The sequence below is a fragment of the Ovis canadensis genome, chromosome 17 (assembly GCF_042477335.2).
Source record: "Ovis canadensis isolate MfBH-ARS-UI-01 breed Bighorn chromosome 17, ARS-UI_OviCan_v2, whole genome shotgun sequence".
NCBI lineage: Eukaryota > Metazoa > Chordata > Mammalia > Artiodactyla > Bovidae > Ovis > Ovis canadensis.
Window position 1 is genome coordinate 41,783,777 of NC_091261.1, and position 25,500 is coordinate 41,809,276.

At 37.2% G+C, this 25,500-nt stretch overlaps 1 long non-coding RNA gene across 1 annotated transcript in view; it reads left to right on the top strand.

The window, feature by feature from the left end:
- The window catches only part of LOC138929775 (uncharacterized), a 119,406-nt gene extending 96,818 nt beyond the window's left edge, over positions 1–22,588 (top strand). The window contains exon 2 of the long non-coding RNA XR_011445968.1: positions 21,830–22,588. This is a non-coding gene — a long non-coding RNA (uncharacterized lncRNA). The remainder of the gene's footprint in view (positions 1–21,829) is intronic.
- The last annotated feature ends 2,912 nt before the right edge of the window (positions 22,589–25,500 follow it).

The following is a 25,500-nucleotide window of genomic DNA, read 5'->3' on the forward strand; positions in this document are numbered from 1 at the left end:
TGCAGAGTTCCAAACAATAGCAAGGAGAGATAATGAAGCCTTCCTCAGTGATCAGTGTATAGAAATAGAGGAAAACAATAGAAAGGGAAAGACGAGAGATCTTGTCAAAAAATTAGAGATACCAAGGGAACATTTTATGCAAAGATGGGCACAATAAAGGAAAGAAATGGTATGGACTAACAGAAGCAGAAGATATTAAGTGGTGGCAAGAATACACAGAACAACTATACAAAAAAGATCTTCATCACTCAGATATTCACAGTGGCATGATCACTCACCTTTAGCCAGACATCCTGAAATGTGAAGTTAAGTGGGCCTTAGGAAACATCACTACAAACAAAGCAAGTGGAGGTGATGGAATTCCAGTTGAGCTATTTCAACTCCTAAAAGATGATGCTGTGAAAGTACTGCCCTCAATATGCCAGGAAATTTGGACAACTCAGCAGTGGCCACAGGACTGAAAAGGTCAGTTTTCTCTCCAATCCCCCAAAAATGCAATGCCAAAGAATGCTCAAACTGCCACATGGTTGCACTCATCTCACACTCTAATAAAGTAATGCTCAAAATTCTCTAAGCCAGGCTTCAACAATACGTGAACCATGAACTTAGAGATAGTCAAGCTAGTTATAGAAAAGGCAGAGGAACCAGAGATCAAATTGCCAACATCACTGGATCACTGAAAAAGCAAGAGAGTTCCAGAAAAATATCTACTTCTGCTTTATTGACTACACTAAAGCCTTTGACTGTGTGAATCACAACAAACTGTGGAAAATTCTTCAAGAGATGGGAATACCAGGCCATCTGATCTGCCTTTTGAGAAATTTGTATGCAGGTCAGGAAGCAACAGTTATAACTGGACATGGAACAACAGACTGGTTCCAAATAGGAAAAGGAGTACATCAAGGCTGTATATTGTCACCCTGCTTACTTAACTTATATGCAGAATACATCATGTGAATTGCTGGGCTGGAGGAAGCACAAACTAGAATCAAGATTGCCGGGAGAAATATCAATAACCCCAGATATGCAGATGACACCATCCTTATGGCAGAAAGTGAAGAACTAAAGAGCCTCTTGATGAAATTGAAAGAGGAGAGTGAAAAAGTTGGCTTAAAGCTCAACATTCAGAAAACTAAGATCATGGCATTTGGTCCCATCACTTCATGGTAAATAGATGAGGAAACAGTGGAAACAGTTGTAGACTTTATTTTTTGGGTTCCCAAATCACTGCAGATGGTGACTTCAGCCATGAAATTAAAAGACACTTACTCCTTGGAAGAAAAGTTATGACCAACCTAGATAGCATATTAAAAAGCAGAGACATTACTTTGCCAAGAAAAGTCCATCTTAGTCAAGGCTATGGTTTTTCCCGTAGTCATGTATGGATGTGAGAATTGGACGACAAAGAAAAGTGAGAGCTGAAATAACTGATGCTTTTGAACTGTGGTGTTGGAGAAGACTCTTGAGAGTCCCTTGGACTGCAAGGGAATCCAACCAGTCCATCCTAAAAGGAATCAGTCCTGAATATTCATTGGAAGGATTGATGTGAAGCTGTAACTCCAATACTTTGGCCACCTGATGTGAACTGACTCATTGAGAAAGACTCTGATGTTGTGAAAGATTGAGGGCAGGAAGAGAAGGGGACGACAGAGGATGAAATAGTTGAATGGCCTCACCAACTCGACAGACATGAGTTTGAATAAACTCCTGGAGTTGGTGGTGGACACGGAAACCTAGCATGCTGCAGTCCATGGAGTCACAAACAGCTGGACACAACTGAGCAACTGAACTGAAGGAAGTAAAGGTAAATAACTTTGAAGCAAACATTTGTTGTATGAATCTGAACTTAAATTAATGGAGACAATTTATCTTAATAGAAAAATATAAGAAATATGTGATCTAAAAAAAGAGATGTCATCTAGGACTTTGAGGTTTTTGAACATGAGTAGTTTCTTGATAATTCATATCTTTTATAATTCACATATTTTAAATGGGAAATTAGATATATTTTAGAAATAACACGTTTTGAAAATTAAAAATTAAAATAATCATGTTGTTGATAATTAATGCCTTGTTATACAGACAGTATGTTTAGATATGTTCTGGGTTCAGGCATAAACTCTTCAATTGGGTATGGTAATTAAACCTTGGCTAGCTAGTGCAGAAAACAGAAGGGTGGAAGTCCAGTGTATGGTTTCTGGAAGGTAATTTTTTCAGGAAGGTGTACTGAAAACAAATAACAATAATGAATAACTTTTAATGGTAGAGGATGGAGTTTAGAAGAAAAACTATGTGTCCAGGTCTTCTAAGTTTAGAAGAAAAACTAAGGGCATTAATATTCCCTTTCTCAAGTTACCCATAGCCTATTTTCATCTTTCCATTAGAGATATACAATATGACTATTCTAAAATTTAAAAATAGTATATGAGGTATGTTGCTGCTGCTGCTAAGTCGCTTCAGTCGTGTCCAACTCTGTGCGACCCCATAGACGGCAGCCCATTAGGCTCCCCCATCCCTGGGATTCTCCAGGCAAGAACACTGGAGTGGGTTGCCATTTCCTTCTCCAGTGCATGAAAGGAAAAGTGAAAGTGAAGTCGCTCAGTTGTGTCTGACTCTTATTGACCCCATGGACTGCAGCCTACCAGGCTCATCCGTCCTTGGGATTTTCCAGGCAAGAGTACTGGAGTGGGTTGCCATTGCCTTCTCCATATGAGGTATAAAAGGTACAAATATAATGATGGAAAAGATAATGTAGAAAATATAGAAGCATAAAAGATCAAAGATAGGTGATCCATAGTTTAGACACAATGGTCTCCAAACCATTGTGAGGATTCAAATAGAATGAATTCCTAGTGTTTTGGAAATTTTCTGCCTCATTTAGGTTTGACTGTCATCTTACATCTAAGAAACATTATATTGGTAGCTAAAAATAATCGGGTTTGCTTCCCACTTCCACAATGTGAGTATAAATTTAGGCCAATCATATTCAATTCACTGGTGAATACACCTAACTTACTTGATTGTAATAGAAACTACTAATATATTTATAACCTGGTATGTACACAGACACACATACACACACCCACACATGTACACACCCACACACTCACACACAAACATAGGGTATATATTCCCTTTGACTAGATTTTTGTACCTATATTAAAATATTTAGGATCAAATCCTAGCATAAAAATTTAGAAATTATAAAACAAGTGGATCAATTCTATTCTTTGACAGTTTGAATGGATAAGACTATTTTCAGCTTTTGTGTTTTCTGGGAAACATTTTCCTCTTTCTATGAGATACTATCATTCTTCCTGTAAAATGAGGGAGGCAGATACTTCTTACTATATTTTTCAAGCAGGGGTAAAATCTCAGTTGACAGTCTTCCAGTCAGGCAAGTAAAATGAGTGGTGTGCACCAGGTGGGCAAATGGAAACCGATGTTCTCAGCCAACTGTTGCTATGGAGAGATGAGGGTTAGGTTTTACCATAGCTCTGATTTAATTTTTTTAAGCTGAAAATGCAGCTTTTTAAGTGAAATACTCTGATTTTTTTATATATGAGATGAATCTAAATATTTTAAAACAGTATGTGAGTTAAATAAAACTTGAATAGCATCATCTGATGTGCTGTTTCTATTAAAACAATCATCATCATCAACAGTGAAAGCATGAGCCGGTAGCTGGAGGTTTGAATTCTCTGATGTAACACTGGAAAACCATCTCTATTTAAATCAGCTGACTCTTGAACAATGAAATCCATGTGCTTTAAAGGGCTTTTCTGGTCCCAGCTGCCCCTAGCAGGACTTAATATGCCCTTTCTCAAGTTACCCATAGCCCATTTTCATCTTTCCATTAGAGATATACACTATGACTATTCTAAAATTAAAAAATAGTATGTGAGGTATAAAAGGTACAAATATAATGATGGAAAAGATAATGTGGAAAATATGGTGTGTGTAGTATCTTAGAAAAGTCTTAGAGCTATGGCTTTCGTGGTAGAATATGTATCACAAGTTTATCACAGTTAGAAAAATATACAGTCATACACACATTATATTGTAACATTTTAAGGAAAAAGAAGTATAGTTTTCTCTTTGAATTTTTATCGCTTTGGCCAGACTTGGTTTAATATGTGTAGAATCAAATTAAATGTATCACTAAAGGTTTATTTTGATTTTCCATGTCTTACCTACTCAGGAGTAGTGATTCTTGGCACTCATATACTGAGGAAACTATCAATGCTCATTTATTCTTTGGCCTCTTAAATGTAAAGGTAGTATTATTAAAGGAGTGTTGATACATAACGTGCATGAAAGTAACCTGGAAAGAATGAGGTATAGCAAATGGTAGAGCATTGAGAATTAGGAAGTGGTTGCCTAGTGAGTGAAAATCAGTGAAGGATTACTTTTATTTTATGTTTCTTCATCTGTGGGGAGTCTATTCCAACCCAAACCTAAGCCACAGAGAACTTTGAATTCAAATCTGATTGAGTAAGGTCCTCCTGTGAGCTTTTTCTAAGGGTTGCTGTTACCAAGTAGTCTCAAGTTTCCTGTAACTATTAAAAGAAGCTATTTTTTTTTTTTTTGGTATCAGTGTTGAATTCTGAGAGTAAACATTTTCTCTTGAATGATTTTGTTATGCCCGTGACTTTTAAAATTTGTTCTAATTATATTTTCACTTCTGTGTACACACACACACGGATATATTCAGCTGAAATTTTGAAGGGGGATTTTTAGAAAAAAATCTTCTATTGAATTTGTTGAAGATTACAAAATAAGGATAATGATGGAAAGTATCAAGCTGCCAAATTCTTAAACCCTGTTTCCTCTCTATAGATATTAAATGGAAAACATAAATAATTACTTAGACTCACTTGATACATCATGGCATCAAATCATTGTCTATACTTAATAACTTTTTTCTGAAAATATTCCCTAGTATATCTCTTGACACAGTGGTCTCACACACACACACACACACACACACACACACACACACAGGAGTTTACATGTAAGAATTAAAAATTATGATTTGGAACCTGCTTAGACAATTCTTTACTATACATTATTTCACACAGGTCTTTGAAATACTATGACATTGATAAACTGTGAACACCTGGCAAGCTATCACTGGTAATGGCAGCAGGCTATTTGATATATATTCCTTCTCAATAGGAAAAGTAATTAGACTTTATGGAAGCCATAATCCAAAGGGTGTACAGTTGGCATTTTTAGAGTCCTTAGGATGATTTTACTCCTAAAATAAAAGTTTAACTTAGATTTAAATAGTAGACCTTCTGCATATTTTTAATATGTGATGTTTCCAAAATAATCTTTAAACCAAAGTTTCTGGAAAAAAATCCTTTATTTAAAAGTAGTAAAAATATTTTTTAAGAGACATCTAAGATGAGTAATAATTCCAGGAGTCACTCAAGTTAATTTTTCATTAAATGAATTATTTCTATATCCATATAAGAAGATGAACCTCCTACAGCAGCATTCTAATAAAACATGGAAAGCTAGCTATATCCATTTCTGTAAAGTAAAATGGAAACTTATTTGAACTTTTCTATGAAAAAATAAAAAGTTGTCAGTTACTTGAGTTAGTGTTTCTTCCAATTCAGGACGTCTTAAAGAGTTGAATTTTCTTGACTGGAGAAACTACCATTTTATATTAACTATTTAGATATTGCTGCTTTTTAGAGTCTATGTCTCATTAATATTGCTTCTGAGAACCTGACATATATGGACTGTAGCCCACCAGGCTCCTCTGTTCATGGGGATTCTCTAGGCAAAAATACTGGAGTGGGTTGCTGTGCCCTCCTCCAGGGGATCTTCCCGACCCAGGAATCAAACCCTTGTCACTTACATCTCCTGCATTGGCAGACAGGTTCCACTGGCCCCTCCTGGGTAGCCCATATATATATGATATGTATATCATATATATATAAAAGAAACACAAAAAAGCTGAGCAAAGTCACAGATTCCTAACATGTTCTAAATTGTACTGAACACAAGCTGAAGACAGGTCTAAAGGTGATCATAATCAGCAAGGTCTCTTTGCTCCCTTTACTTCTCAAAAGGATTTCTTCCTTAGAGGATCTTTAATGTACCTAGCCAGTCAACAACTAATGGCAGTCATATTCTTGACCAATTTACTAGGGTAAAAGAAGTCCTAAGGTGATCAACACACATATCTAGACTAATCTATTTGATTATCTTGTTAACAAAAGTTGAGACTCAATTCTAGAGAGAACTCATAAAAGAGTTTTAATTAATGTGACTCTATATTATCTGAGCGAGTAAATGGAAGAAAATCAGTACAATGTAATTTTTTAAAGGTCAACTTAAGACATGTGAGCCATATTTTTATTTTGTCATTATTATATGGGTAAAATTTTAAGAAAATATACTTAAATGTGTTTCACATGACAATGTTAATATTACATATTTACAAATACATCATGATATAATTGTGTCTTAAGGTTAATTCTACAAAACATGTAAGCAGAAACCATCTCTCTTAACAAATTTAGGTCAAGTCAGAGTATTACTGAGTATGATTCCCTGGTGGCTCAGTGGTAAAGAATCTACCTGCAATGCCGGAGACATGGGTTCAATTCCTGGATCAGGAAGTTCCCCTGGAGGAGGGCATGGCAATCCACTCCAGTATTCTTGCCTGGAGAATCCCATGGACTGGAGAGTCTGGTGGGCTACAGTCCATAGGGTTACAGAGAGTCTGACAATGGAAGCAAATGAGCACAGCACACACAGAATATTACTGAGAACTAAAAGCCACACAGAGTAGTATTAAAAACTTACCAGGGTATTTCCATGAATTAGTGTTCAAATATAAGTTAAAACAGAGCAGTGTAGAAATCTGAGATTTAAAAACTGAAGTATTGTTTTCCCATCTTGGCGCACAGGCAACATAAAAATAAATGAAGCCAAAAAAAAATAATAAAAAATAAATGAAGCCCAAATACCTTCATTTTTGGTAGCACTCTTGATGGAGACCAAACTTGGAAAGTTTCAGCCTGAAGCAATCATTTTTGTCAAGGTTATGATAAGCCTGAATACATAATTTTAAATAGGCATGTCTTCCCTTCTTAATTACTAATATCATAATAAATTTATTTTAAAATTCAGCCTGGCAAGTTAGCTCTGTCTTAAGAATTAATTTTTAATGATCAAAACAATGCCAAAAATACTATTGATACCTTCTCACCCATAGACATATATGACTGACTAAATACAAACATAGGCTTTCAATCATAGATGTTGAAATCATATATTTATATATAAATCATATATTTATATATCATATAAGTGGTAGAGGAATAGGGAGTATATCAATGATTATATAGCTAGGTAGAGGAGAAAAGAAAGGGAGGGAGGAAGGGAGAAAAAGGAGAGAGGGAAAGAGGAAGAAAAAATAAAGGAGGGAAGGAGGAAGGAAGGAAGAAATTGAGAAAATATAAGATGAAAGTACATAGAACTTTATGAAAACTTATACAAAATATATACAAATTGGGGTTTATAATATCAAAAATAACCCTGAATTTGTACATTAAATACATAAGATAAAACAAGCAGTTTAAAGTCAGTGACCTTACGCACATGATTCTAGCACATTCCTTTGGAATGTAGTCAAACCAAGCTATGTATGAGAAAACATACACTATTTGCTACAAAAGATCTCTTTTGCGTATAGATTCCTGGTAAGGTTGTAGTTGCCTGGATATGAAGGGTAGATTAATAAATCAGTAAATGTTAGGTAAAACATCAGTCTCTACCACTATTTTTTCTTTCAATTTTATTGAACAATTGAAACACAGCAGTGTATAAGTTTAAGGTGTATAGTATAATGTTTTGACATACATACATCATTAAATGATTACCATCACAAATTTAGTGAACATCCATCATCTTTCATAGATACAGAACTGAACAGTAGAAAAACTGTTTTATTCTTGTCATGAGAACTCTTAAAATTTATTCTCTTAATTTTCATATGTAGCATACATCAGTCTTAATTGTATTAATCACGGTGTTCATTGCATCCATATTGCTTATCTTACAACTGCAAGTTTGTGCCTTTTGACTGCCTTCATCCGGTTCCTCTTCCCCAACCCCATCTCCAGTGACCAGCAATATGATCTCTTTTTAATGAGTTTGTTTCTGAAGAGTAACTGGCCTCTAACACTGTTAGTTCCAATTATACAACATAGTAACTTGATATTTCTGTACATTTAAAAATGATCACCATGTTAAATCCAGTACTTCTTATTCATCCTCTACTTTGTCATCCACTTGTGCATTTCCAGCAGTTATTTCCCACATATTCATTAGGATATATATATATTCAAAATATATATAGGATATATATATCACATATATAGGATATATACACAAAAGAATTTATAGGTTAATATGTTAGCTGAGTCATATATATAGTTCTATAATATTTTAAGTATAAAACAGTACATAGAAAAATAATTGATAAAATCATTAATAATAGTAATCACTAAACAGCAGTATCTTAGGGAGTCTAAACAAAATTTTGAAAGGAAAGACTTTTTGACAAGATTTCAGTTGTGTGTGTGTGTGTGTGTGTACACAAATAGAGTTGCTAAAATACCATGATATTTTCCTAATAAATACTAAGGAAGTAAAGGTACATAAAATAATACAATGAAAATTATTTAAATAAGATTAATAAAATATATTAATAGTACATAATCAAATGTTATGGCATATCTATTGGAAAATGTCTACTAGATTGCAATAATCTAAAATAACAGCACTTAAACTGTAGAAGAATTAACTTCCAAAATGTGCAACATTTTCCAATATAGAATATAGTTCAAACCATTTCAGAGCACTTCTCTGTTAGAAGGTGAAAGTTCAGGAAATAATTTAATATGAAACTGATTGTGGTTAGAAAACCAGGAGCTGGCCTTGTTTTTCTTGAAAAAGCAGAAGTAAAAGGGACCTCAAATTATACCCTTTTCCAAAACCCAACACCTAAAGCAACATTGTGACCTCTTCTAAAGTTGCCTGGGGACATAAACTCAGAGCTTATTTGCAAAATGGCTATGTAATTGAAATTTTAATATCACTTTCTAAGCAGACTTACTCTCCTTGGGAGTCCAAAGAGTGCCACAGACACCTTTGGGCTGCAAGTTCCTTCCTTATGGGGTCCCAGAACAAAGTGGGAGGCCTTCAGACCACAGAAAGTAAACTCAATTTTCTACTCACTTTGAATAAACAGAATTACAAATTGTAGTGAATAGAAGACATTTCAAAATTCCCTAATAAGAAAGACTGTATCTCTACTTTTTCCCCCTGCCTTAAATTGAGTCCCATGGGTAACACTGTTAACTCTTCTGTATACCTATGTCTACATAATAATACACAAATTTTTGCTAGATTGACATTGCTAGATTGCAAAGTGAAAAGTGTCTCATAGTTGACTGTAATGCAAGGGTCCAGAATTTTGGCAACCATGGACTCTGACAGGTCTGTGAGTCTGTTCTTGTGAAAGAGTATTTTATTTTTTAATTTAAAATTTCAGTATTATAGAGCCATTTTGAGCACACAAACTCACTTAACCTTTGTAAACTCTCTCCTGAGACACAGCAGCTTTCATTTTCCTGATGCAAGCTTTTTAGTGGGGAAGTAAAACAAAATCAAGGGGAAAAAAAAAAAAAGAAAACAAAACAGCCAGCCCCAAACACACTATATTTCCTCATCTCAGTCTATTTCCTGGCATTGGCTACATCCAAAAAAGACAGAGTTGAGCCACCACAAGAAAGACTTTTGTACTTGAATTCCAAGCCAGGCACAAACCAAAGCCTACGGAAAATCTCAAGGGAAAAGTGTTTAGTAAGGTTTCCACTCTCAAGAACCTCAGTCCATCATTTGAGTCATCAGGTGGTTCAAGACCATCCATCGTTAATCAGAGATTTATTATTATTTTTAAAAAGGTCCATCTTTACGTCCTCAACATTATTGTTATGAGGAATTTATTTCCCAAAATATATTGCTCCAAATGTAACCATTTCTGAAAAACACAGACGTCTGTAATTTTCTTAGGTGCTCTCCAACCACAGAGTCTCTTAAAACACCATGACCTTATCTTTGTTACATCTAAATTTTTGATGAAGTCTTTTTGTTTTTTTCTTCTTGTTTTAATTTATTTTTAATTGGAGGATAATTGCTTTACAAAGTTGCATTGATTTCTACTGTAGAACAATGTGAATATATATATATCCCCCTACCTCTTGAGCCTCCCTTCTACCCCTCCCCCATCCCACACCTTTAACTCATCACAGAGAACTGGTCTGGGCTCCCTGTGTTTCATGGCAGTTTCCCATGGGCTATTTTACACATAGGATCGGAGAAGGCAATGGCACCCTACTCCAGTACTCTTGCCTGGAAAATCCCATGGACGGGGGAGCCTGGTAGGCTGCTGTTTATGGGGTCGCACAGAGTCTGACACGACTGAAGTGACTTAGCAGCAGCAGCAGCAGCAGCAGTGTATATTTATCAGTGCTACTCTCTCAGTTTGTTCCAGCCCCTCTTTCCTCTGCTGTGTCTACAAGTCTGTTCTCTATGTCTGTGTCTTCATTCCTTCCCTGCAGATAGACTTATCAGTACTATTTTTCTAGATTCCATGTATGCGTGTTAATATATGCTATCTGTTTTTCTCTTTCTGACTTACTTCACTCTGTATAACAGGCTCTCAGTTCACCACCTCAGTTCAACTGATTCACATTTGTTCCTTTATAGCTGAGTAATATTCCATTGTATGTATGTAAAACAGCTTCTTGATCCATTCATCTGTCAGTGGGCATTTAGGTTGCTTCTATGTCCTAGTTACTGTAAAAAGTGCTGCAGTGAACACTGGGGTACATGTGTCTTTCTGAATTATGATTTTCTCAGGATACATGCACAGTAGTGGGATTGCTGAGTCATGTGGCAGTTTTATTCCTAGTTTTTTAAAGGAATCTTCATACTGTTCTCCATAGTGGCTATATCAATTTATATTCAAACCAATAGTGTAGGAGGATTCCCTTTTTTCCATATCCTCTTCAGCATTTGTTGTTTGTACAGTTTTTGATGGTCATTCTGACAGGTGTGAGATAATATATCATTGCAGTTTTGATTTGCATTTCTTTCATAATGAGCGGCATTGAACATCTTTTCATGTGTGTTTTGGCCATTTGGAGAAATATCTCTTTAGGTCTTCTGCCCATTTTTCATTAGATAGTTTATTTTTCTGATTTTGACCCGTGTGAGCTGCTTACATATTTTAGAGATTAATCTTTTGTCAGTTGCTTCATTTGCAGTTAGTTTCTCCCATTCTGAGAGCTTTTTCCTCTTGTTTATGGTTTCCTTTGCTAGGCAAAATCTTTTAAGTTTAATTAGATCCCATTTGTAATAAACAGGAGAAATTCTGTATTCACAGTTTGGTTTTTATATGGGAGCAGAAAATTCGAGACATTGTAGAAACTCAAGGTAAAAATAGAAAGAGCACCAGGTTGTATGGTGAAAGAGGGCAGACTGTGGATCCTCACTCATGATGTGGGGATTGTGCCCTGGGTAGATGCATTGCCCAAACCCTCTGATTATCTCTCGAAGTCCTTAATTTGACCAACATTCTCTGCCATTGCCACATTCGTCTTTCCCCTTCTGATTGTCTTTCCCTTTAAGAAATCTACAGAGCAAGGTAGTATTTCTTGGTTATGTTCATATCTGGTATCTCTGCACAAAGCACATCATCACCTTTTCATGTTTTAAGGATTTTTCAATATTCTAGTGAACAAAACAGAGTTAAGCAAAATAATGAGCTTTGAAGCAGTGCTCTTTATCTTTTTCCTGTGTCAGCCTCATTGGTCTTTTCATTTCCTGCAAAATTCAAGTGCTTTTATTATTCAGGACCTTTGAATAAGCTGTACCTTCTGCACTGGATAATCACCACAACTCTTCACCTGTTGTGCTGTGTTTAGTTGCTCAGTCATGTCAACTCTGCTTCGCCTGTTAAACCATATAATTACACAGGCCTATGAAGTTCCAGTACTTTGGCCACCTCATGCAAAGAGTTGACTCATTGGAAAAGACTGATGCTGGGAGGGATTGGGGGCAGGAGGAAAAGGGGACGGCAGAGGATGAGATGGCTGGATGGCATCACCGACTTGATGGATGTGAGTCTGAGTGAACTCCACCAGATGGTGATGGACAGGGAGGCCTGGTGTGCTCCGAATCATGGGGTCGCAAGGAGTCGGACACGACTGAGCTACTGAACTGACTGATGATTCAGTATCTTCCTGAACACAGTCTAATCTAGATGGCTTTTGTCATTCCTTTTCATATTGTTCAGTTCTTACTTTCAGAGGAAATTGCAGAGATAGCATTAATAAAGATTCTATTCTTGGATTCTTTCTTGTCTTTCCTACATACTGGATTATAAACTTTATCAAGCCAGCAATCATTTCCATGTTTTTCAATGGCACACGCTCAACAACCTGTGGGTTTCAGAAATTTTGTTCAGTGTTTTTGGGCTATGATAGCCTTTAGTGCCACCTTCATCTACTGAAATCCTCTCTAAGCCTTACTAATGACCCAGAGGGATGGTATGGGGAGGGAGGTGGGAGGGGGATTCAGGATTGGGAACACGTATACACCCGTGGTGGATTCATGTTGATGTATGGCAAAACCAACACAATATTGTAAAGTAAAAAATAAATAATAAATAAAGGATTTTTTAAAAAAGTACTTTGTTGCACATTCCTTCTCTTTATCTCTGCCCTTGTCCTCCTCCTTCTCCTTAAACGCTGGAGTTCAATCCAGACGATGCTATTGGTGATGGTAATTCCAGAATTTCTCTTGCACAGACAGTGGCTTGGTCTGTATGGTTAATTCTAACCAGATCCTTTGTTGTGGATGGCAATTCCCCAAGCGACTCAGCAGAATTCCATACAGCAATCCAGTCACTGATTCCCATCTGTAGATGTCTAAGTAAAGTGAAATTTGCTCAGTCGTGTCTGAATCTTTGTGACCCCATGGACTGTATAATCCATGGAATTCTCCAGGCCAGAATGCTGGAATGGCTATTTCCTTCTCCAGGGGATGTTTCCAACCCAGGGTTTGAACCCAGGTGTCCTGCATTGCAGGTAGATTCTTTACCAGCTGAGCCACAAGGGAAGCCTGGAGATGTCTAAGTGAAGGGAAAACAAGAACCAGAGTTGGCAGGTTATGAATGTTGTCTCCTGACACCAAGGGCATGTGGTATCAGAAGCTCCATAGAGGTCAAGTGAGCACATAGTCATCATGTAAAAGTGAGATGATACGAATTCAGGAATTAAATGGCAAAGTACTGGTTCTACAGATAACCCTTACTAGGTGGGGATAATAAGATTGTTTCTGTTTGAGGCCCAGCATTCACTCTTCTCTGTAGAAACAATGTTACTTGCATTGGAATGTCTAGTGTCTCTTATTAATGCTATGTGGTTCTGTGTTGTTTACGTATTTATATAAAGTAAAATTTCAGGTCTGAGTTTTTATCATAGAATAATATACCTTCCTTTGTACATCCTGGACATTGTAATAACCCAATTTACCTTTAACAAACATCAAAAAAATCTAGGAGGTGCTCTAGTATCTAAATAGAAACTTTGTGTCTTCATCCTTCCAGTGTTATCTGAGATGCGTTTTATCATGTTGCTGTGGTGGAGTATCGGTAGAATATTTCTAGCTGATTTAGTGAGAAGAGATTTCTTTCTTATGGTATAATAAATGGCCCCTATCAAACAGAATATAAATGATCATATTTCCATGATACAAAATTAAAAAGCAACACAGCAGCAATAACTTGGGAAGTTTCACTCACTTCATTAGCAATATAATACAGGTTACATAAATATTATAATAATTTGCCTTGTATAGTTTTTGAAGTGGTTTTAAAAAGCTCTAAAAAATACCAAACTCATTAATAACATTAGTATCTCTATCAATGACTCAGGCTCTCCTTTAAATACATATACTTGGTGGTGGCTTACCTGGAGAATTCCACGGACAAAGGAGCCTGATGGGCTACAGTCCATGGGTTTGCAAAGAGTTGCAAATGACTGAGCAACTAACACACACATGCACACACACTTGATGAGGGATGGAGAGTGTTATCGCTCCTTTGAATTTAATATTTGCTCATGATACTACCTGTCTTAATGCAATTATGCTACCAAATACATACACAGATATCCATTGCAAACACCTATGGGTCTGTCCCTCACTTTCTTCAGGGCTTTTTGCAATTTACTTATCACTGAAAATTTCCTTGTAAGCGCTATTTAAAATATCACCCCACCCCCTATCTAGTATGCCCTGTGTCCATTATATTGTTTTGCATCTTGCACATCTCTTAATACCAATTGGCATGATTATATGCATTTATCATCTGCCTCCCTACTATTAGAATGTGAGCTTCATGAGGGTGAGGCATTTATTCTGTTCTTTGCAATATCCCCTGATGTAAAACAGTGCCTGAGAGTTGTGTGGACATTTCACTAAAGAAGATAAATGAATGGCTGTAAGCACATGAACAGATGCTCAACATCATGGGTCATTAGGGAAATGCATTTCAAAATTACAAGACGCTACTTCACACTAAGTAGGATGGATGCAATCATGATGACGTACAAAAACAAGTGTTGGTGGGGATGTGGTAAAAACGGAAAACCTCATGCATTCCTGGTGGGAGTATAAAATAGTACAGTGATTTTGGAAAACAGTTTGATAGTTTCTTAAAAGTCACACATTAATGACCCAGTAACTCTACTCTTAGGTATATATACAAGTGAAATAAAAACATAGGTCCACATAAGAACATATATATTAATGTTCATAGCACCATTATTCATAAGAGTCCCTGACTAGAACCAACCCAGATGCCAATCAACTAGTAAGAATAAAAACAAATGTGCTATATCCATACAGTGGAATACTAGTCAACAATAGAAAATAATGTATTATGGATACATACTACCACAGGGAATGAACCTCAAAAAATTATGCTGTTGAAGAAGCCAGGTATAAGAGACCCCATATTTACATTTCTATTTATACAAAATGTTCAAAAGAGAAATATAAAGTTGAATAGAAGTTGCCTACGGCTAGGGGAGGAAAGGGGTAATAAACATAAATAGAAGAAATGTTTGGGGGATGAAAATACTTGAAACTGGATTGTGATGATTTTTACTCAACTCCAAATTCACTAAAAATAATTTTACACTTAAAACAGGTGAATTTTAAGGAATGTAAATTAGAATTCAATAAAGTTGATAAAAGGACTAATACAAAACAGGGCCACAACATTTGTTGAATTAAAAAATAAATATGCTCCTTACTTAGTAATGGGCTTCCCTGGTAGCTCAGCTGGTAAAGAATCTACCTGCAATGCAGGAGACTGGTTCAGTTGCTGGGTTGGGAAGATCTACTGGAGAAGGGATAGGCTACCCGCTCCAGTATTCTTGCGTTCCTTCGTGGCTCAGATGGTAAAGAATCCGCCTACTACCACTGTTGTCTTCCCTGTAGCTCAAACAGTGAAGAATCTGCCTGCAATGCAGGAGACCCTCCTTTGATCCCTGGGTCAGAAAGATACACTAGAGAAGGGAATGGCAATCTACTCCAGTATTCTTGCCTGGAGAATCCCATGGACAGAAGAGCCTGGTGGGCTACAGCCTGTGGAATTGCAAAAAGTCGGACATGACTTAGCAACAACCACTACCACTATCCACTCTGGTATTCTGGCCTGGAACATTCCAAGGACCGTATAGACCATGGATTCACAAAGAGTTGGACATGACTGAACGATTTTCAGTTTACTCAATAATGATAACAACCTCAAAAGAAAGAATACATGAAGTGATTTGACATATGGAATGTGTATGGCTATACACCCAATGTTGCATAGAAAAAGAAATTTACTTTATGTAATAATATGCACGTATACATAAGTTCATATGGGTGTGTATGAGGAGGTTTGTATGTAAGCCTTGTCACAATCTCAGGAAATTTATAATGTATAAGGTATTAGATCCTAAAATATGCAAGTGATGTTTTTAGATGTGGTTGTAAATTAGGAAGAAACAAGTGAAGATTCCATTACCACAGTGTATGCTACAGAGAAGAGTTTTACCCATGCACTATTGCAAGTACTTTGGAGAAGGCAATGGCACCCTACTCCAGTACTCCTGCCTGGAAAATCCCATGGACGAAGGAGCCTAGAAGGCTACAGTCTATGGGCTCGCAGAGGGTCGGACACAACTGAGCGACTTCACTTTCACTTTTCACTTTCATGCATTGGAGAAGGACATGGCAACCCACTCCAGTGTTCTTGCCTGGAGAATCCCAGGGAAGGGGGAGCCTGGTGGGCTGCTGTCTGTGGGTTCACACAGAGTTGGACACGACTGAAGTGACTTGGCAGCAGCATTGCAAGTACTGTCATTATGGTTTGAAGGATAAAAATGTAAGGAGTAAGGGCTTTTGTAGTCTTAGTGAAGTAGTCAAATGACCAGAAAGCTGCTTGCATTTGATGGTCTACTGAAGACACGAGTACATGAGGCTTCTGCAAAGACTCAGTACTCTATGTCTCAGCGCCTGATGCACTCTATCTTAAAGGTAGCCAGGACCATTCAAAATAATTATTTCTGATAATAATGGAAAACAACATATGTATATAGCATTCTGAAGCCATTCATGCAGCAGAGTGGCAAAAATGAAAAGATGGAAAACTGAAAGTTTGAAAGGTGCTATTTATAAAGTAGCATCTATGAAAGAAGTTCTGTATGAGGTTTAAAATAGAGTCTGGGGTTTTAAAAGTTATTTGCAATAATGGAAGCTTGCTTTGTAAATTAAGCCTTGGCATTACATCCTTTCATTGAAAAGGTTCAATCTTGGTTTTTCCATTTTAGAAATGGTTCCAGGTCTCATCATTTCCTCCATGAGGGGAAACAATTGGACTGAGTTACTGTGTTCCAATTTATGAATATTAGGCATGGCTTTTTTCCTGAGTACCTTAGAGTCAGCTAACAGTCACTGCTTTAAACAGATTTATGGAAGCCAGCAGCAGGTTCATGAGGAGAAGAAGTGCTCTGAGAACAAATGGTCAGGCTCCTGTCCACGGCTGCCTGTCTGGTGTGAGATCGTAGTAGTTGAGACAGTTTTGTATCTTCTACTGTTATACATTATTAAAAATAAAAACAGTACTCAGAGAAAAACAAATGAACACAAGTTTTATTTCAGTTGTTTTTAGAAAGAAGCAGCATTGCTGAAAGAAAGAAGACTACTTCACGTTATCTGAAATATTTAGGCTTTCTTAACTGACTGATTTCCCTGGTCACACTCCCCTTCAATAAAACTTGCAGAACGATGTTAGTAGTAATAAATTGGTCAAGGATATTAAAATGTTCTTTTCTTCTCATTCGGATCCAAAAGGCTATCAGCCAAAGTGTATTAATTGGGTATTTGCTTTCCAAATTATTTACATATCTGCCAAAAGTGCTTTTGAAATTTTTGGCATGGGTTCCTCTGGATAAAAAGAAATATGAGCTGTAAAATAATAAAATAAACTGGAAAATAGCAGCTAAGTGTGTTTGATTTCTTTATGAACAGCCAATACCTCTATTATTCAAAGTAATTTGAATCCTTTAAAAATGATATGTGTAGAGTACAGAGGATAAAACAACCATGAGAAACCTAATCATAACAATATTCCTCATGTTCAAAATTTGCTATAAGAAGGGACCATTTGTTATTCACATAGAAGAGAGTATAGTTATAGGTGGATGAAATGGAGCTCATTATTAGGTGATTTAATTTTTTAGAAATCACATGGCATAAGACTAAAGGAAAACATCAGAGAAATGTGCTAATATACATGGGTAAATGAGCTCTTTAGAGATGAGTATAAACAGAACATTTATTAAAGTACTTCTGAAAATTACATAGTGCTTAGAGAAAAGTCTTACAGAAACATCTGTAAGGAAAATAGTTCTGGCTAGTATTCAAAGTGGCAAGAGTTCTTGGTGTGTATCTACCTATGCTTCTCCCACCTCATTCTATTCATTCTTATATAATAAACACTTACAGTATAAAGGGTTCCTTATTTCATACTTATCTAAGATATTTTTCACCTGCTGACTTTAAAACTTTGGAGCCACTTGACTTAAATTGTCAAACAGTCCAATGCTATGTGAGTTCATACTCGCCACTTGAGTGAGGAGAGCCTGTCTTGAATTCAAATTTTTACCATCTCTGGAATAGTCCTAAATTGTATAGAAGCCAGTTTGTGAACTATCACTTTAGAAGGGCAACAGACATTGGTAGGAGGGGAAATGCTGAAGGAGAGGGTTTGCATTCCTAATTTGAAATAGAATTTCAGCTCATTACATGGCTTCTAAATTTCAGCTTGAGGTCTGATGTTGATCTATGATTCTTTTTTTTTTAACCACACTATGACAAATGTGGAGAATAATAATATAATGATGTTTTAGATACATTTTAGACTGACTGTTATTTCTTAATATATACAAACACACAAACATACAACTATATATGTATATGTGTATACACGTGGGCTTTCCTGGTGGCTCAGTGATAAAGAATCAACCTGCCAATGCAGGAGATGCGAGCGATGCCAGTTCAGTCCCTGGGTCAGGAGGAACCTCTTGAAGAGGAAATGGCAACCCACCGCAGTATTCTTGCCTGGAAAATTCCATGGACAGTAAAGCCTGGCAGAGTGCAGTCCATGGGGTCACAAAGAGTTGGACATGACTGAGTTCACTCAGACACGACTGAGCTCACTCATACATAGGTGTGTGTGTGTGTGTATATCTGTACCTTTATATATGTGTGTGTATATATATTCATAGATAGACATACACAAATGTGCACACCTCCAATGTATTAAAAATGGCTAAAATTCTCCTTTTTAATTAAATCATGGTATATGCTAAGTAGTTGCTTAGAGTAGTGAATGATTAGACGATTGATTGATTGATTGATTTTAGCATCCTGATCTGAAAAAATTAAAGATACCAACCCTAAGAAGCTCCAAATGTATGAGGCAGGAGTCCAGGTCCCACAGCCAGACCCCCACACACTCCTCCAAATGCAATCCTCCGCATCAGCCCCTTCCCAGCTGCCCCTTCACCAACCTGCCTCCCTAGACCTCCACTCAATGAGGAGAGTCCTTCAAGAGGAGAGCCTGAGATCAGAGGCCCAGCACTGGAAAGTCGTGGAAGGGAGCTTTTCATTCGGCCAGTCTTTGTCTTTTGGTTGGGGCGTTCAACCCATTTACGTTTGAGGTAATTATTGATAAGTATGATCCCGTTGCCATTTACTTTATTGTTTTGGGTTCGGGTTTATACACCCTTTTCGTGTTTCCTGTCTAGAGGATATCCTTTAGAATTTGTTGGAGAGCTGGTTTGGTGGTGCTGAATTCTCTCAGCTTTTGCTTGTCTGTAAAGCTTTTGATTTCTCCTTCGTATTTGAATGAGATCCTTGCTGGGTACAGTAATCTGGGCTGTAGGTTATTGTCTTTCATCACTTTAAGTATGTCTTGCCATTCCCTCCTGGCCTGAAGAGTTTCTATTGACAGATCAGCTGTTATCCTTATGGGAATCCCCTTGTGTGTTATTTGTTGTTTTTCCCTTGCTGCTTTTAATATTTGTTCTTTGTGTTTGATCTTTGTTAATTTGATTAATATGTGTCTTGGGGTGTTTCGCCTTGGGTTTATCCTATTTGGGACTCTCTGTGTTTCTTGGACTTGGGTGATTATTTCCTTCCCCATTTTAGGGAAGTTTTCAACTATTATCTCCTCAAGGATTTTCTCATGATCTTTCTTTCTGTCTTCTTCTTCTGGGACTCCTATAATTCGAATGTTGGAGCGTTTCATATTGTCCTGGAGGTCTCTGAGATTGTCCTCGTTTCTTTTAATTCGTTTTTCTTGTTTCCTCTCTGATTCATTTATTTCTACCATTCTATCTTCTATTTCACTAATCCTATCTTCTGCCTCCGTTATTCTACTATTTGTTGCCTCCAGAGTGTTTCTGATCTCATTTATTGTGTTATTCATTATATTTTGACTCTTTTTTATTTCTTCTAGGTCCTTGTTAAACCTTTCTTGCATCTTCTCAATCCTTGTCTCTAGGCTATTTATCTGTGTTTCCATTTTGATTTCAAGATTTTGGATCATTTTCACTATCAATATTCGGAATTCCTTCTCTGGTAGATTCCCTACTTCTTCCTCTTTTGTTTGGTTTGGTGGGCAACTCTCCTGTTCCTTTACCTGCTGAGTATTCCTCTGTCTCTTCATCTTGGTTATATTGCTGCGTTTGGGGTGGCCTTTTTATATTCTGATAATTTGTGGAGTTCTCTTTATTATGGAGCTTCCTCACTTTGGGTGGGGTTCTATCAGTGGCTTGTCAAGGTTTCCTGGTTAGGGAGACTTGTGTTGGAGTTTTGGTGGGTGGAGCTGGGTTTCTTCTCTCTGGAGTGCAGTGGAGTGACCTGTAATGGGTTATGAGACATCAAAGGTTTGGGATAATTTTGAGCTGCCTGTATATTGAGGCTCAGGGGAGTGTTCCTGTGTTGCTGGAGAATTTGGGTGGTATGTCTTGTTTTGGAACTTGTTGGCCCTTGGGTGGAGCTTGGTTTCGGTGTAGGTATGAAGGCATTTGATGAGCTCCTATTGCTTAATGTTCCCTGAATTCAAGAGTTCTCTAATGTTTTCAGGCTTTGGGTTTAAGCTTCCTGCTTCTGGTTTTCAGTTTTATTTTTACAGTAGCCTCTAGACTTCTCCATCTATACAGCACCGATGATAAAACATCTAGGTTAAAGATGAAAAGTTTCTCCACATTGAGGGACACTCAGAGAGGTTCACTGAGTTACAAGGAGAAGAGAAGATGGAGGGGGTAGTTAGAGGTAACTGGAATGAGATGTGGTGAGATCAAGAGAGGAGAGAGCAAGCTAGCCAGTAGTCACTTCCTTATGTGCGCTCTATAGTCTGGACCGCTCAGAGGTATTTACAGAGTTATACGGGGAAGAGGAGAGGGAGGAAGTAGACAGAGGTGACCAGGAGGATAAGGGAGAGGAATGAGTAGGAGAGAGACAAATCCTGCCAGTAACCAGTTCCTTAGGTGTTCTCTACCGTCTGGAACACACAGAGATTCACAGAGTTGGATAGAGAAGAGATGGGGGAGAAAAGAGACAGAGGCCACCTGGTGGAGAAAAAGGAGAGTCCAGAGGAGGAGAGAGTGGTCAAGCCAGTAATCTCGCTCTCAGGTAAACTTGGGTAGTGAAGTTTAGGTTTTTAAATGTACAAAATTGACAACAAATACCTAAGAGCAAAGATTAAAAATCTGGAGTAGAGGTTGGATTTTTCAAAGATACAATATTAAAGAAAAGCAGAAGGAAAAAGGAAGAAAGAAAAAAAAAGAATTATTAAAAAACAAACAAAAAAACAAAACAAAACACCAACAACCATCCAAAGAGTATATATGGTGTTTGCCTTAAAAAAAAAAATAGTAATACTAGGTTATAGAAATAAAAATTAGAGGAGAAATAGAAGACTTAACAATTAAAAAAAAGCTCGGAAAAAAAAGAAAAAAAAAAGCAAAAAGCAAAAAAAAAAAAAAGAATGATTTTAAAAATATTAAAAAATTAAAAATATATCTGGCTCTTCTCTGATGTTATGGGCCGTGTGGGCTCACTTCCAAGGTGGTTCCCTCTGTTTAACTTCTTCTGTTTGCTGGTTTTTTAGGCTCACTAGTTCAGTCGCGCTGTGGGGATGCTGTTTTTGAAGACAATGGTCTGCTTTTCTGGTTGCCTGATGTCCTCTGCCAGCCTACAGAAGTTGTTTTGTGGAGTTTGCTCGGCGTTGAAATGTTCTTTTGAGGAATTTGTGAGGGAGAACGTGATCTTCCCGTCCTAGAAGCAGCCCTCAGAGGAAAAGGATGAAGGCCTCACCAAAGAGCTTCCACTTTACCACTGAGTCAACTGGGGGTTTAATCCCTTGTAACCCTTGAGGTGCCTGTTATTCTCATGTTTTCGCTACAGACCTTCACTCCAACCTTTGATTCCAAATCTGATGAATTTCAAAGCAGCTACCTTTTAATCAATCATGCTGTAGTATGAATTTGAGTCACCGTTATCTCTCAGGTTTCCTTCAAGCTAAGAATTAAAAGCAAACAAATATTTTTCATCTGTCTAAAGTCCTCTAGGCATGAACAAATGTGTTACTTGTAAGGAAGTTGGTCAGTTCTTATCACTGTCTAAAACCCCAGGCCACATCCCTATAGAGGAAGTGATTTCTCGCCCAAAGAACTAGAGAAATGAAAATAATGTGTCACCGTCTCTTTTCCCCTCTAGTATCCAATTCATTGATTCATTACAGACTATTCTTCTCTCTAATAGTCAATGTTTATGCATCAAAATAATTTACATTCAGCTCTACAGCTGCATGGAACATCAATCAAGGGTTTCATGTAATTAAAAGGGAATAATTACATAGGAAGATAATTTCTTTTTAATGTGCTTCATATGAAAGTTCCAACAGCTCCAGGTTCTTAGCTTTGTTTCTTTAGCCTCAGATCTCCCTCACTCAAAAATGACTTCCAACCATTGTAATTCCCCCCAGCTTCTGGAACACCTTTCTTCCTGCTCACGTCAATAGAGATATCTGGAGGATTCCTACTATTTTCTGTGTCACATTTCACCAGTTTTGGTTAGATCAGTCTAAACTAACAGTCAACGGCTGCCTACCAGGGATGAGGAGCTGTTAGAAACTGTCATTTAATTCTACATGGAAGAAAGTGACAGAAGTTTTCTTAACTTTGTCTGAGTTTCTGAAATTTCAATTATGATATATCAGAGAGTTTGTGGCTGTAACAGCCATTATATCTTAGAATTGCTGGGTCATTTTATGTTTTTTAAATTAATTGTCCAATGCAGGATACAGCTTGCTTGGGGCTGGTGCACAGGGATGACCCAGAGAGATGTTATGGGGAGTGAGGTGGGAGGGGGGGGTTCATGTTCGGGAACGCATGTACACCCGTGGTGGATTCATGTCAATGTATGGCAAAACCAATACAGTATTGTAAAGTAAAATAAAGTAAAAATAAAAATTAAAAGCTAAAAAAAATTAATTAATTGTATTGGATAAAATTATTTATTGGATAATTTTATTGGATACATTACTGGATAATTTAAAATAAAAATTTATTTTATAAATTAATTTTTATGGTCACTTTACAATGTTGTGCTCATTTCTACTGTATAGCAGAATGAGTCAGCCATACATATAAATATACCCTCTCCGTTTTGGACTTCCTTCCCATTCAGGTTGGAGAGAACAAGTATATGGATTCCAAGAGGGAAAGTAGGGGTGGGAGGAATTGGGAGATTAAGATTGACACGTATGTTATTGATATATTTATAAAATAGATAACTAATGAGAACATACTCTATAGCACTGGGAACTTTACATAAGAATTGTTGCATCTCAGATGGTAAAGCATCTGCCTACAACGTGGGAGACCTGGGTTCGATCCCTGAGTTGGGAAGATCTCCTGGAGAAGGAAATGGCAACCCACTCCAGTATTCTTGCCTGGAAAATCCCATGGACAGAGGAACCTGGTAGGCTACAGTCCATGGGGTCGCAAAGAGTCAGACACGACTGAGCGACGTTTACTTTTACTATGAAAAAGTAGTGTTTGTTTTTACCTAGCACCAAGTGAAATTCTTAGAAAAATATGGCCTTCTCAATACAATATGGTAGCAGAAGAAATGTAATGTGAGGGTTTGTGATTCTTGGGTACAAGCTATCATCAGAGGTCCTGAAGGACGTGTTCATTTATAATGAAGTTGAAATGAAATTTCTTTATAGAACGATACCATAACAGTTCAGAATTCTTATACAGGACTCTATTCTTTTCTCAACCTTCCCCAGGAATGTGGAAAAAAAGAAATTTTGACTCAGCCTTTGATGTATAGTCGCTCAGTCACGTCAGATTCTTTGTGACCCTATGGAGTATAGCCCACTAGGCCCCTCTGTCCATTGGATTCTTCAGGCAAGAATACTGGAATGGGTTATCATGCCCTTCTCCAGGGGATCTTCCCAACTGAGGGATTGAACCCAGGTCTCCCATATTACAGGCAGGCTGTTTACTGTCTGAGCCACCAGGGAAGCTTGATGTATAAGGAGGCACATTTTTCATTAACTTTGTTTTCTACCTGTTGATAGAGACATTGAAACCCTGTCAAATGGTATATTCATCTGTCTTTTATGTAGTTATACAGTGCTTGCTTTGCCAATAGATGGCCAGTGTAAAGGTATAGGGAAAATTAAAAAAAAAAAAAAAGAGAGATTATCTTTGTGGTCTTTTCCACCAAGGATAATGTGCTATCAACCCTTTACCTGAATTTGCCACATGTTTATTTTAAAATTATTTTTTAAAAATCACTGAGTGTACAATTTGTCAATCTGAATTTTATGGAATTCAGACTACCTGTATATAAGATATCCTGATAGATGGACTCCTCACAATTTTTCTCTATGGAAGATCTTTCTTCTGTTAGATTCTCATTGGCAGTTCAAGACTCTCACAGTGCTATAACATGCATTAGTGGTATGCATTACATTTTACTGATATGAAATCCAGAGGATAAATCTGAGCTGGGCATTTACCTTGTTCTATGTAGCATAATATTTCACTGGGGGTTATCATAGTTTCAGATTCATAAATGTAGCACCTGAAAAAAGGACTTGGTTGCTAGTGTATTGTTTGAAAAGTGATCAGAGGAAGTGGGTGAGAGAATTAGGGAAGTTAGGTGGGAAAGAAGAAAAAGCCAATAAATGTGATTACTGGGTATGCAACACACAAGCGCTTGACTCTGTAGGAACTTTCTGAGAAATTACACAGTTATCCCTGTTCCATCTGAAGTATGGAAACTGGAGCATGTGTCTACTGGCTTCACCACTCTTAAGTTGAAAATTGTCCTCACAGCACTAACCCTACCTCCCACACTCTCCTTTTTGGGTTGCAGCCACTGAAGGATTGCGAGCTTTGATCTTCAAAGAAAGTCCTGAGGCAGAGAAGCAGGGAACTACAGAGCATGCTAGAGATGAGGTGGCCTGGCACGTTCAGAATCACCCACCTGCAGCTGTGGCTAAGGCGAGAGGTGACTAGAGGAGTATCTGATGTGAGGCACAAAAAGCCTCTGTCTCAATGACCAAATGGATTTATCAGAATATTAAACTTACAGCTAAAAATCAAAATATTAGAGACTTCTCTAATAGAGTCGATGTTGTAGATATGTGCATGTCAAACAAAGCCTCTGTACTTATACAATTTCCATTTAAAATGGGAACCACTTTTCATGTGAAATGACAGCATGCTTTTATAGCTGCATACCAAGAAGTTTTTATTTACT